Here is a 14548-nt window from a genome sequence, read left to right as displayed (position 1 = left end):
GTGGCCTGTTATAAACTAGTCAGGGGGGATCAGCAGGCTACCCTGTTCCCCCGAGCACTGCCAGGAGTGACTAGGAATAATGGTCACAAGCTGGCAGAGGGTAGGTTTAGGCTGGATATCAGGAGGCGCTACTTCACAGTCAGGGTGGCTAGGATCTGGAACCAACTTCCAAGCAAAGTGGTGCAGGCTCCTACCCTGGGGGTTTTTAAGAGGAGGTTAGATGTACACCTTGCTGGGGTCGTTTGACCCCAGTACTCTTTCCTGCCATGGCAGGGGGTCGGACTAGATGACCTACTCAGTTCCCTTCTGACCCTAGAAACTATGAAACTATGTATTAAGTCTATAGTTCAATATATTTTGAAGAAAACCTTCAAAATGTGATTTAAGTATAAACATGAAAGAGTCTTACTGAGTGCACAGAGTCTGAAATGGTAGCTCTTGTTTATGTGAATACCCTTGTTTATCTTAATAAGTGTTGGCTCACATGGTGGCTTAAGTGGCAAGGCTGTTAATTATTTAAGTGTGGTGGAAGGTGTGGGTGTGTAAGAATTTGTAGGAGACAAATTCTAAGTGATATCTAATTTTTGGCACAAGAGATTGTACTTAGGAAAGCACTTCCCTTGATAGACCCTCCCCACCACTACCCTTTTTTCCCCTTTTCCTTTCTCTCCCCTTGTCTGAATCCTGCCCTTACAGATCCAGCCATCTAGCCTATGGATATAATAAGACAGAAAGGAGGAGCAAATCTTATGAAGGCTTTCAAATATTACCATTAGAGATTTAAAAGCAAGGAATGGCTGAGCTGTTCAACTCTATTTTGAATGCAGATATTTGCCAGGTACAGGCATGACCTTTTTACTGGTATAAGTGATCGGAAACCAGTCTATGCCCATAACAGAACTGAAGTTTGGTGCACAGAGTAGTTTAACAATGACAGAACCTGGTCTAAGTGTTGACCTCTCTCCCCATCAAAGGGCAAACACGAGTTCTGTTTGCTACTGATCTAAACTACGCAGCTTACATAAAACCACGTAACTTAGATCACTTCCACCTCCAGCAGTTTGAATATCTGTACCTATCCTGTGTTTTGTGCTCAGCATCTCGTTTTGGCAGAGTTTGGTTTATGGGTAGGATCTGGTAGAGTTCCACTGCTCTTTCTCCCCTGTTTCAACCTGTAAGTTCATTTATCTCAAGTAATTCAGTGCTAACTGTGCAAGATAGTATATATTTATCTAATTAGAGTCTAATATATTTTACTTACCTTGTGTAAAAGAAGGTATTTAATGCCAAACTATGCATGGAGTTTTTTAAGCCATGTAAAATAACCTTGACTACAAATTCAAAATATTTGGCCTTTTATACAATAGGGGTTTTCTTCTGGGAGACTGATACTTCTGATGCTTTTTAAAACTCCATTGTCTGTGTAAACCAGGGCTCTATCATTTTCATTTGCAGCAGGAAGTTATGAATGGCAGCTCTTTAACTGTGACAAAGTGACTTTTCTTTGCCACCTGTATTAACAGAAATTGGATTTTTCCCCTATTTTTATTCCATATTTCATTTTGTTTGCAGCCTGAGATTGACAGCTGGCTCCCAAGCCTTACATGAAAAAGCGGGGTGGGGAGTGAAAGACATTAAGCTGTACTTTCTAAAGTGCCAGATATAAATTTGTTCATTTTTCCCCCTATGTGTTTGGGGGAACAAGTTGTTCCATTTAAGATTTGGATATGGTAAAGACTCTTTTTGTATAATTGAAGGATTTCATTACTGCCTTTATTTTTGAGTATTTTTTTCTACTTTTTATTCTATTGAATCATTACTTAGTTGTGTTCATTAGTTAATTAGGAGAAAGAAGTTGGAACTTTTTCCCATCATTCTTTGTTCTTCTTGCATCTTGTTTGGAATATGCTTTGGTACAAATGGAAATATTGGCTGTGTGATTAAAAATATTGGACAGCGATTCAGATTATGAAATGTTCGTTTCCTGGCTCTTCCACAAAAATAATTTGTGACCTTGGGCAAGACACTTTATTTCCCTGTGTTTTGATTTCTATTTGAAAAACATGTGCATAGTACTATTTCCTTTCACCCTCCCTTTCTTTGTCTCCTCTACTTAGAAGGCAACTATTTCATGACAGGAACTGTCTCTCATTATATATATGGCCGGATCTTTGAATGTATGCACATACAATGGCATTGATTGCAGTGGTGCATCTGGATGATGCTATGAAGAAAATAACAGCAAGTTGAAAGAATTAACAGAGGTTTGAAAGTACAATTCAGATATGATCAATATGACACTTAAAAAAAAATCAAGCATTACTGATTTATTTTGTTAGTGTTCTCAGTTGTGGCCATGCTAGATATAATTAAAAAGAACTCACTGAGCTGAGAAGAATCAGAAACAACCAGAGACTGAGCAGGACACATTTGAACATGTCTTCCACTTGTAGTTGTATCAGAATTGTATTGCCTTGTAAACAAAAAGGGTTATTGTAATTACTGTAGAGTTGGGCATTCCAGCAACTGCAACAATTAAATAGTAATATTCATTATCTTTTGATAAGGTTGGGAAATAGTAGTTTGGGGGGGGGGGAATAATGTGAATTTGTATATTATGTGTTGTATGAAACAAGAAGATTCTGCTGTTACATTGAATATAGGACCAGATCTAATAATAGGAATGTTTTGGACACAGTACAGTAGAAAGAAAAGAATATGGCGTATAAACAGGTATTAATTAAAAACAGAAAATGTGTAGTGATGGAGAGTAAAATTAGAAGTCAACACACCCTGAAGTCTATTCTAAACCACAAGGATTAAGGTTTAAGTCCAGTTATCGTGTTTGGCAGTTGCTTAGCTGGAGTCTTTGAGTAGACATTTAAGTCCTGCATTTAAAGCAAAGATGTTATCTGTTCCCCAGTGCCATCCCGGGTCTAAGTTGATCCACTTGCTGCCAGACCAGCCCCTTATACAAGGCCTGGGAAGCACAGTCCGGGATCTGTGACACACATAGTACTCCCCCTGTCTGGGACTTTGCCATGTGAGATGCATGTCCTGGATCTGCTGGGGGGGGGGACGGGGGTTGGGAGGGGCTCTGTGTGTGAAGCAGATCTCAGATTGGCTAGGGTGTGAACACCATGCGTAGCATGGATCCTGGAGTGGGAACTGTGTGCAGTGCACATTCTGGGACCCACACTGCACATAGTGCCTGGTCTGTTCAGTTTGGGAACTGCGCTGCATGTAGCCTCCACTCCCTCCCCCCACACCAGCTACACTGGGCAAGTAGCAGGCGAATCCATGGGCCCAGTTTGTATCATGGACTAGCCTTGCACCACTCATCTGCCCTGCAGGCCCAAATGAATCTGACACCCCTTCCCTTAAAAAGTGATTTAGAGCATTTAGAGTTGTCAGATCTATAATTTAGGTGCAGCTACCCTAATAAACTCTTTTAGCAGGTACATAGTTGGACCATAGAAATGAACCAGTCACTCACCTCTGTCTTCTGCAGCAGGCAGTGGACAGCATGTTATAACAGCTTTATATTTCATCCTACACTGTGCAGAGCTTCCTAGGGGATCTTGGCACCTCTGGCAGGTTGGTCAATGTTCTTCATTTTCAAAGCAATAAAAAAAAATGGTTGCCCACTGTAAGCTGATGGTACAGTTAAATGGCATCTGTCTTCCTGATGTCTTCTCCAATAAGGCTATACGGTAATCAATGGAGCATTATATTAGAAAATGGAAATTGTATAATATCAATGTTAGGAGACCAGCTACACCCTGAAATCAGCTGTGAAGTAGACCAGAGGAATGAAATTCAAGTGTCACCACAGTTATCTAGTCTCAAAACAGGTTATTGCGGCTTCAGGAGAAATTACTGTTTGTGGTTGGCTGCCATGCATTTTGTAGCACAAAAGGGATCAAAGCTTCTGATGGCCATTATGGTCATATTTGGCAACCTGTAACATCATGTTCTAACTGGTTTTAAAGAGTCTGCAGCTTTGTTACAGCTACAATAATGAAAACTAGTGATGCATATCTAAACCTTTAAACAGTTTAGGGTTATTTTCCCTTATTTGCCTGGCATTTTTCTTCTTTACACTTTCCAGCAATTCTTATAGGGCCTACCATGCTGTATTTCTGAATAAAGCATAGCAGCCAGTTTAAATGCCATGGGAACCAAATTAGGCCAAGGTACCAATCCATCTTCCTGTTTCCTAGTCCATTTCTATCCCTATCCACATGTGCCCATAATAATTATTTCCTTTGTGTTTCCAAGGAGACAACCCTGGTAAATATTCCACATTTGAAACAATATAAAATAGAAAAGGTTGGTAATTTAAAGTTGAGGATATTACTCCCCTATCCACTCTCCCAAATATGTAATGAAAACAATGTAGTTGGATATTAGTAACAGAAGTAGAAACTTCGGACCGTTACTTGTGTCCTCCTCAATTAGGAAGTATTCCAGCCTATTAACAGAAAAAAAACAGCTGAATTAATGGAGAAAGAATTTTAAAGAAATTGTTTTTAAAAAATGGTACCACATGCTGCCATCAGCCCTTTAAAGCAGGCTTTATTTAATATGGCTGGCTTTAATGAAGCTTACCCAGCAGGCATCATACCATTAAATCTTAAAGGCGAAGTAAATTTGGTACCTTTTCTTCCAGTATTCTTTTATCTGTCATTGTGTGTTTTGGCTAGATATAGGAACCGATTCTGCAATTGTAGTGCAGTGTAACTATTTCTCCTGTGCTCTCTGCATATATGTATGAAGGAATAGCATTGTTCTATAATCTGCTCACATTCACTTACAGAATCTATACTAGTCCCTTGGTATAAGCGTAAACCTTTGTGAGTAGTTTTAAGAAACAATCTGTCTTCCCATCCACAGATTGATGAGGGTGTCTCCCTGACTAAGGAGACTCAATGTTTTCATTGCTGAAAAGGCTTGTAGAAAAGAACCACTTCTTTCTCATTCATCTCTATACTGTGATATATGAAAATTAAAATAATCAGGGGTTGTGGGGAGATGGGAATAGCTAGACCCTAGGGACAGAAATGGTATTATCAACTGCAACATCTTGTACAGTGGACGGCAAAGTAGAGATATTAGTGAATTGTTGTTCTCCCCCAGTGATTTCTCATTCATATATAATTAAGTATTTTAAGCTCCCTTCCTTTCAGTGTTTCTTGATGATATCTTTGTTGCTGACTGTACGGATAACATGGGTTTTTTTTAAGGCTCAGTATGAAATGATCGACTTTCTTAAAAGTAAACATTAGGATTGTTCATCCAAAGATGTTACTGCTAAGTGCTGATATAAACTTCTCTCATGGAAAGTGATGGCCAGTGTGAAAGTCAGTTCAAGAAGAAAGGGCTACTATATAGTGAAAATGATTTCTCTGAACATAAATCACTTTGCCCATAGCATTTAAGAGCTTTGACTTTCCTGACTGGTAAATGACTGACTAAAAAGCTTAGCATGGCATTAATTTATTGTCCAGCAGATTTATTAGTACACATGAACAGTGCAAGACTATGATTTTGTTGAACACCTCTGAATGGAAGGGGCTTGTGAAATTAAGTACTTTACATCCTTGTCACCGTTCTCCCTTGAAAATACGAAAATAAAGTAATGCTGAAGAGTTGATATCATACCAACGGGTAATGCTCATAGGTTCATGCTTACACCTCAAACGGCCTTTTTATATGTTGCATTTTCAGCTGCACAGATGTTGATCTGTGTTAGTTCTAATTTGAATTTGGACCAATCAGCACCTTTAGGCAAAAAACTTTCTGTGACTGTCCCCCACCTGCGCAGCTATGACTTGTCACTAGAGGGCTAGCAAGCAGGGCCCTGACTAAGAGCTACAGCTGTGAGTTACCACTATAGGGCTGGTGAGCCAGGACACGTTTCTATCCCTTCTCTAGGTAGGGGTGTAGCAAAAGATGAGTTGTTGGGCAGGAAGATGAAGCTGGGAGACAGATTGCTAATGGAATGCATGTGGGTAATGAAATGGGAAGTAGAAAGGAAAAGGAGGTGGGGGAAGGGTGAATTGTGAAGAAATGAAGTCAGCCAGCCAGTGAAAGATAAAATAAAAACAAGCAAAAACAATAATAATAATTTTAAAGTAAACAAAGAGAAAGTAAATTAAAGAAGGTCTCATGTTTTAATAAATTGACATTAGGGCTTGGAGTGTAGGGGGTCCTGGTTATGCTTTCCAGTGGGGCTGGGAGGTGGGAGTGGTGAGAGAAGATGCTTTTGGGGGAGCTACTGCCCCTGCCTGGGGTAGGAAGCTCCAGCTCATGGGGACCCAATCTAGCCCCTTACATTGTTCCTCTCCACCCCAAGTAGACTGCATGCCTGGATGCATCTGTGCCCTGCAGCCTGGCTAGCTGGAATGTGCTGTGCAGGCTGTCTACATGGGATTGCACCCCTTGGGGTAAGAAGGTCACATGCCTGGGGATGAGAGTGAGAGTTTACTTGGTGCCAGAATTGTTTTCTGGGCAATAGTGTTCACGGGATAGAAAGTTTGTCCACACAGAACAGGAGGGTGGGAGGGAATCTGCATCCTCAGATGCTGGAAGACTGTAACTTGTGCTGCTCTCCTATGCAAAGTGGCTATGCATTAATGGAACATGAGCTGGGTAACACGAATCAGAGATAAACCAGCCTTGGAGTGGTATAACTAAAGTGGCCTAAAATGTGCTTAAAACTACCTTCAGGTGTTTATGTGCGGACAATCCAGCAGTTAAGAGCTCTAGGAGCTGCCTAAAATGAATGTGTGCCCAAAGACAGCCTGTTCAGGAATTAGTATGAACAATGAAAGTCAAAAGAAGTAAGGCTGCAGAATCTCTCAGGGTCTCTTGAAAACCTCACCTAAGGTAATATATGCTGTGGTTACACATTATACCACAGGCATGCATGTATTTCGGTAATGGTCACTATCAGTTCCTGAACTGTTGTGCTTCCAATTGGTGAAAATGATGACCCCCCACATTTAAACTGTAGTAATGAACATTTTGAAATGGGGATGTGAAATAATGTGTACCTTTTTTATCTTTAAAGTATGTGGAAGCATGTTGCCATCTTTGTTGTCATGTAATGCTTCTTAATAAATGCATTGGCTAATTCTGTTATCTTGCCCTTCATACCTATTCTTTTCCACCCTATTCCTATCTGCTAAATAGGTTAATACTTATCACACATTTCTACTACAAGGAGAATGACAGCATGTACAAACAGTTGCTCTCCCAGGATAAACTGTCCTGGGAGTGATTCAGCCCTGGTTGTTCTTGGGTTACTCTTCTCCTGGAGTGGCCATTTTTACTTTGGAAGAAAAAGACTGAACATCTGTTCATTTGTGGTTTCTTCTGGGAGAACAGTGACTTCCTAAAAGAAACTAAATTTCTGTACACGGCCTTAATTATTTAGACTGTCTTCTTTCTCTTTTTCCCATATAGCATCCTAACTATGACGTAAGATGCTTTGTTTATTGAGTTTATTATGAGTAAAGGCTCCACAATTTAGTCCTAACTTAGAGGTGTTTTCCCATTTACCCATTCCTTGAATTCCCAATCAAATTTTCCCTGTCTTAAAAAAAACAAAAACAAAAACCCAAAAGAATAAAAATGCATTAAATAACTACAGGACACTAAATATCTTCATAAGTATGTGGTGGGCAACTGATTTGATTCCTGGTCCACCCAAAGTTTGAAATTGCCACTGTCTGGGAATGGCAACAGCATTTCAATTCAGGCAATGCTGAGGGAACCATTTGACTTTATGGCTCACTATAATCTACTAGATTCCTACTAATGTATTTTCAGTCCACAGGTGTTAACAACCCTCTCTCCTTTTAATAGTGTTGATATTCCATTAAATAAACTACCTTTTTTCTGAAATTTTGCTGTCTGGTAGTCATTCCTGGTAATAGCTCTCTTCTATTTCACAGCCTTTCAGACTGTTTTTAGTTCTAGCTAAAAATGTAAATTCAGGTGTGGTAATGACTAACAGCAAAATGTTTGATACACTGTTAAGATGATCAAGAAAGCTAGTTTTTGTTTTATGGATCTGAATAAGAGATGTCATTTAATGACTACCGGAGTAATAAAAATATATTTTGACTATTTTTGTCTGGTTTGCTGTGCTTTCTAAACTGAATATATAATCTAGCAAGTCAGTGCACATTTCAATAATGTTTTGTTTTGACTTTTATCTGAATAATATAGTGCTTGGCCTCTAACATATTTGTAAATCTTCTAGCGTCTCTTTAACTGGTGAAAAATGTGTGTTATATTATATGTGATGGTGCACAGCACCATCTGTACTGCCTTTCCAAAATCCTAGATCTGCCCATGGGCCTGTATTATCCTTTTCTTGATATATAATTATGGCTACATTAATAACAGAAATTTAGGACCAGATTCTATTCCATCAATTAGGCATTTAAGTGGACATGGGTCCCTGCCTAAGTCTATTCAACTTCCTGAAAAAAAATTGCTAATACGAAGGCGGGTGGGGCTTCCAACTTCTTGCTGCTTTTTTAACCCAATCTCAAGGATAAGATGATTGTGTGGCAGCTGTGAATGAGCTGGTAAACAATCATACTTAAACACCTAAATCCCCTTAGATGCCCATAGTGGAGGGGGAAATATTTAGGGTATGCATGCCAAAAATATCAATTATGTACTAACTAAATCTGTTCCACATCTGTTGTTGTTATATTCTATTAAAATAATTTTGGGGTGTTTCCACTAGCTCATTTTGAGACATATCATTTATTTCCCACCTGCCAGTGCTTATGCCTGGCTTCACTGTGTCTGGCTTGAGAAAATATTTTGTGTCCCTTCCTGTCATTTATTTTGGATTTGCTTCCTTTAAAAATGTCTTATTGTCATTAGTTAACCATTTATTAATCTTGTGAGCTTTGTGGTTTATTTTAAATATTTCTCAAAATGGCATTTATAATTTTTTTAAAGATGTTATAATTTGTTTTTAAAGTTTTTCATATTCAGGGAATAAATCTAACTATTTGGAAAAGGCAGTTTTACCAGGAATGTCACATGTGACAGATACTCCCTAATGAATTTGCTGTAAAAGAAAAGTACCTCCAGCCTGACATTATTTCAGACTAGATAAATTAACTCATATCACTTGTGACAACTAAAGGAAAATCATAGACTGGTGTTTCTTTCCTCTCATCTGAAGACATTTAACCATTTCAAGATTGTTTTCATCTAATGGAAAATCTCTATATTACCAAACCCTGGGTGGTAATAAACACCAAATTCTGTCCAGTTAGCCTTATTTTAGGCCGTACCCATTTTGAAATGATTGCTTTTTGTAGCTTCCATTTTAGAATGTCTCTCTAAAATAAGCCTACATATGTCACTTACAAACAGATATGCAAAGCATTGCTCTTGTCTTTTTGTGGGGAGGGGAGGCAGGCAGGTCAATCAAATAAATACAAGTCATTAAAATTAAAAATTAACTCCCTGAGTTTGTATGGGGTGTAGAACTATCTAGAATGTGCTAAAATACAATTTCTGCTGCTGTGATGCTTACTAGAGGTAATTTGTGGCTGAAATAATCTGTGATTACAACTTTGACCTTTGTTTGTTCAGTCCATCTATTATTCTTCCATCACTGGAAGATAACTCTAACCTTTAAAGTTTGAATGTTTCATATGAAAAGTAAATACGATTCTGGTTGAACGAAATAATTAACTGGCTCTAACTGATTGAAAGGGAGCATGTATATCTCTATGGTAACATCCATTTTTCTAACTTTTCTGTACATGAAAGTTCAAGGAAGTCCACAGTTAATAACATTGAATTAAAGAAGTCCCACAAATGTAAATCTATTATTTTTTTAAGCTTGAGTTGTATTATGTACTACTGTATACTCTTGAACTATGTTAATTATTACAGTTGTAAAAGTCAGGCAATCAACAGGCAGAGTACATAAGAATTAAGGCTGGTTGTGCATTAATTTGGCCCCATTGTTTTTGTGCATGATGTGATAAGGCCTTAATAATAATGGAATACCATTTTTCTTTTCCAGTGAAACCCCTATCTCTTTCAGTTTAGATGTTGGACTATTCATTGAATAAACAACTCTTTAGTATATTTCTTCTTCTTTGCTTAATGTGTGGCCCAAGTTCCCTTCTGTACTGTGCAGTAGTCAACCTCTTTTCCAAAGCAGAGAAACAATGGCACTCATTCTTGTAGAATGTGAACACTTCACAAAGATTCATCATTTATCTTTATAACATCCTTACCAAGTGAAGTAATCTTATCATCCCCATTTACAGATGGGGAGTTGGGTCACAGTTGTAGTTGAAAGGTAGCCTTAAATTTTTGGTGCTTTAGAAAGATATAGGATCTGATTTTTCAGGGAAGTGAAGGTTTTGTGAAACTTTGTGTACTTGAAACACAAGTTCCATGGACTTGAATATCATTTGCGTGTTTGTACTGAGTTTTCTAGTTCAGGGTTGTCAATCTTTTCTGCTACTAGGAACTGACTGCCCCATGGGATGCACCAGTGAGGGCTGAATACCAGGAGAGTCACAGGCTTCTCAGGATATGTGCCTTGCACATGCAGGAGCTACCTTCACTCCCCCTGTTGAGCTGTATGTGCATGGGGACTCTCCACACACACACACACACACACACACACACACACACACACACACACACACACACACACACACACACACACACACACACACACACACACGTAGGTGGTAGCCCCCCACATTGCACTGTGCATGACACTCCGCTTCACCTTTGGCTGCCCAGACATAGATTCCCACAATGTAGCATGCCATATAGGTACTCAGGGTTCCCAGCTCCCCTGATGCTGTAGGCTGTCTTGTGCTGTGCTGTCGTGTCCTGCCCTGTTTCCTGGGGCTGGGTCAAGAAGCAGAAGCTGGAGGAGGAAGTGGGAACCCTGAGCCTCTGGTTGTTGATACAACCAGAATGATAAAGGCAATGGTTGCCAAGTGGGAGCCCAAGAGCCATGTACTTACCCCTCATGAACTGTCTGTGGCTTATGGCCTGCCAGTTGGACAGTCTTGTCCTTAGGCCTTGCTTGCTTTTTTTTAAGCAAACCAGAAAAATCCCTGCAATTTTATCATGTACAACCATACTGACACCTCCGTCATTCACAAGGAGATTTGAAAGCTTTACTTTTTTCTCCACAATCTTGGCTGTTTGAGCAAGAGGCTGTTGCTGCTAGCAGTACAATAGATTTCTGTTATTCGCATAACCTTTTTCAGGCTCAGGATGGTAATGATAAGCAGAATGGGAGGGGTAGGATTTAAGTAGATGAGAAATTGATAGCATAATTTCCAATCACTGCACTTGCTGACAGATAAATTATGGCAGTTGTTGTTTAATTACATTTTGTACTCCATTGTGACCTTACATTTGACCCCACACAAGTTCATAACAAAAATAAAATACTACATATAACACAACACTGTTTTGGTCTTAGATGTCTCAATGGATGAGTGATGTAATCTGGCCAATACAGCAGCTAATGGCAGGAAAATTGTTGAGTATATCTCAAAAACTTGAAGTGTGCTTATCAGTTTAAATCAGCGAAAAAGCCACAGGTAGTGACTTGCCAAAGGACAATTATGAACAATGACTTGAAAACTTGCACTAAAATTGTCTGTTACTGATGGAAATCTCTTTCTGTGCACTGCTCCATCTTTAAATTGCCGTTTCTTTGGTCTAGTCTGTCTATGCAGTACATCCTTCAAAATGTCCCTGATTAAGCTCCATCTCTTCTTCCTCACCTCTCCTGGTTCCTTATCTTCTCACCAAGCTAGTCCATTTCCTAGGAAGTCTGTTTGCCCATCAGGTGCATCTCTGTCAAAACCCAGTCCTCTATCAGCCAGAGCTTTTTAACTCAGGCTCTTTGCCTAGCTAATTCCTTCAGCCCCTAGCATCTTGTCTGATCTGTTTCTTCCCTTATTCCCAACTCAGCTATTTTTCCCAACCTCCCTGTCCAGTCCACATTTAGCTCTTGTTCTCTGTACATTTTCATTCCTGACAGTCGGTTCAGGCACCTGCAGTAAGAAACATTAAAAGCACATTCTCATTCTTCTGGTCCAAAAGCATAGTGGCCTGACACCATGAACACTGATTTCAGGGAAAATCCTGACAGGGCATATAGCCCTGGGTTTGGACCAGGCTTAGTTCAGATATAATCATCAGAGAATTTAGCTATGAGTATCTAAGAGCATGGGCAAATATGCATTTGAAGACTTTCTGCTTGGGACACTATTTGGGAGTTGTGCCTGTGTCTTAGCACCAGGCTCTAGAGCTAACATCTTGTACTGTTTGGACAGGAACACTAGTCAGTAGGTGCCTGGCCCAGCTGTTCCTACCAAACTGAGACTCATGGTCGACTGTGTATCTGTAACACTGAGGTCTCCAAGGAAACATGCTGCATGCACGAGCAGCAGCAGTACAGAGAATACCCCACGGGCATGCTTATACTGACCAGGAGAGAACATGGAGGAACAAGGTGTTCATAGGGTCTTAACTTAGCCAAACTTGGGTGTGTTTTTTCCCTCTTCTGCAATCAGTAAAATGTATGTCCCTGATGCACAATCTACCCCTTCCTATATGCTTCTGAACAAAAACAAGATTTTTTAGAGATGGGAAAATCTCTTTTCTTTATTCTTGTAAATAGCTAGGCTTTTTTTTTAAAACTAAAACTTTCCAAAAGCAAAACAACAACAACAACCCCCTCCCAGCAAGAAAACATCCCTCCTCCTGTCCCCCATGAAATGAAACAAAATAAACCCTTGAACCTCAGGCAGATTCACAAGATGGGAAATTTCAGCTTGAATGATTTTAGTTTGGCAAAGTTATAGACAATTGGAAATAGGTATCTTAAAATATTGGCAACACGTTCTGTTCTGCCTATAATGATACTTTTCCAACTTTGAAAGATTGCATCTTAAATTCAGATGCTAATGAATTAGGATTAATGATGTCTTCGTGAGGTAGAGAAATGTAATTATCTTATTTTAATAGATGTGAAAACTGAGGCATAAAGCTAAACTGAACTGGCCCCCGCCTTAGCAGAAGTTTTTCCTGTAGCCAGGGATATGATTCAGATATCATTATTCCAAGTTCCATTCATTAACCACAAGACTCATCTTCTATAGCAAATATATTCCTATGAATCATGAATGCATATTTAGTAGAACATTGGGTTTGAGACCACCTTGTATATGCTGGTTCCAGTTAATTCCAGTGGGTTAATTTCGGACAAAATTCTTTGACTCATCAGTACTCACTCTCTCGTGTGGATCTTTATCACACCTCTGCAGTCGTTTCATGAATGAAGCATACAATTTCATGCCACGTTTCATAGAAGACGAGTCCAGCAGGTAAAACAGAAATAAGTGGAAACTAGAGAGGTAAAACTCACCCTCCTTATGTTATCATGTGAGTTTAATGAATGCAGTAACTATTTCATGTTTATAGCTGCATTTTAAATCATATTCTCAGATATACAATTTCAAAATGTTACTACAGTAGTACAAAAATGTTGCATTTGAAATAATAATCAAAACCAATCTTATATTTATAATTAATGGATGCTATTGAAGGACCAGCTTTACATATGCTGCAAAGAATCTGCTCTCTCATATTTCTATAGTTAGGATAATTTGTACTCATAGCATTTTGTCATGTTTGTCAGTATGATGGAGAGGTTTCATTATAATTTTAGGCAGTCTGGTATTGTAGCAATCCTTGCTGAATGCTTTTTTTTTTTTTTTATTTGTTTTTTTTTTTTTTTACTTGCTTGTTTTTGGTTTTCAACCAAGAAGCTTTGTTCAATTTGTTGATATAATTAGTGTCCCATTATTATGAGAGGGACTTACTTGAAATATAGATTCAGTAAATCAATAGTATGGTGTATAGTCTGGCAAATAAATACTCTCTCTCTTTAGGTTGTTTTCCCCTTCACTCTCCTAAATTTATGTTTATTAGGCGACAGGGAATGACAGCATTTTGGCAGAAAACTTTATGGATGGGCTTTTTCTATTAGGTAATTAGTGACAAATGATCCTGGAACTGCTACTTCTGTTTGCTTGGAAGCAATAACCATGCAACCACTTGGCCTTAGGTAACACTTTCTCAGCTGATGACAAAGCAACCAGTTCTGTTCTAGCATACTTGTTCTGTGGGCAACCTTGGAGTAGTTTGGCTGTGGTAGCAGAGTGCCTGCTCAGTTACTGCTCATTTTCCAAAATCAGTGAAAGCTGTTGTTCTTCAAATCAGATAGATATTGACAAGGTTCTCTTCCCAGCAGCAGGTGTTTTAGATATAATTGGCCATTATAAAGCCATGTTTTACTTGAAGATTTCCAAAGGATAGCAAATCTATTTTGTATAAGTTATTTTTTCTTACAAATAACAATTTAAAAACCTGAACAGGACAGCAGTTGCATTTAGACATTTATTAGAGAAATAGATTCTACACCCCCCCCCACCCCCCCCCCACCCCCCGG

General features: G+C 39.0%; 1 long non-coding RNA gene across 1 annotated transcript in view; it reads left to right on the top strand.

The window, feature by feature from the left end:
* Positions 1-959, top strand: part of LOC109302383 — a 479734-nt gene extending 478775 nt beyond the window's left edge. Inside the window, exon 3 of the long non-coding RNA XR_002098732.1 lies at positions 899-959. This is a non-coding gene — a long non-coding RNA (uncharacterized LOC109302383). The remainder of the gene's footprint in view (positions 1-898) is intronic.
* The last annotated feature ends 13589 nt before the right edge of the window (positions 960-14548 follow it).

This window comes from Gavialis gangeticus, unplaced genomic scaffold, assembly GCF_001723915.1.
Source record: "Gavialis gangeticus isolate Ggan-Ray unplaced genomic scaffold, GavGan_comp1, whole genome shotgun sequence".
Taxonomy (NCBI): Eukaryota; Metazoa; Chordata; order Crocodylia; family Gavialidae; genus Gavialis; species Gavialis gangeticus.
This window is presented reverse-complemented; position numbering and strand designations above follow the sequence as displayed.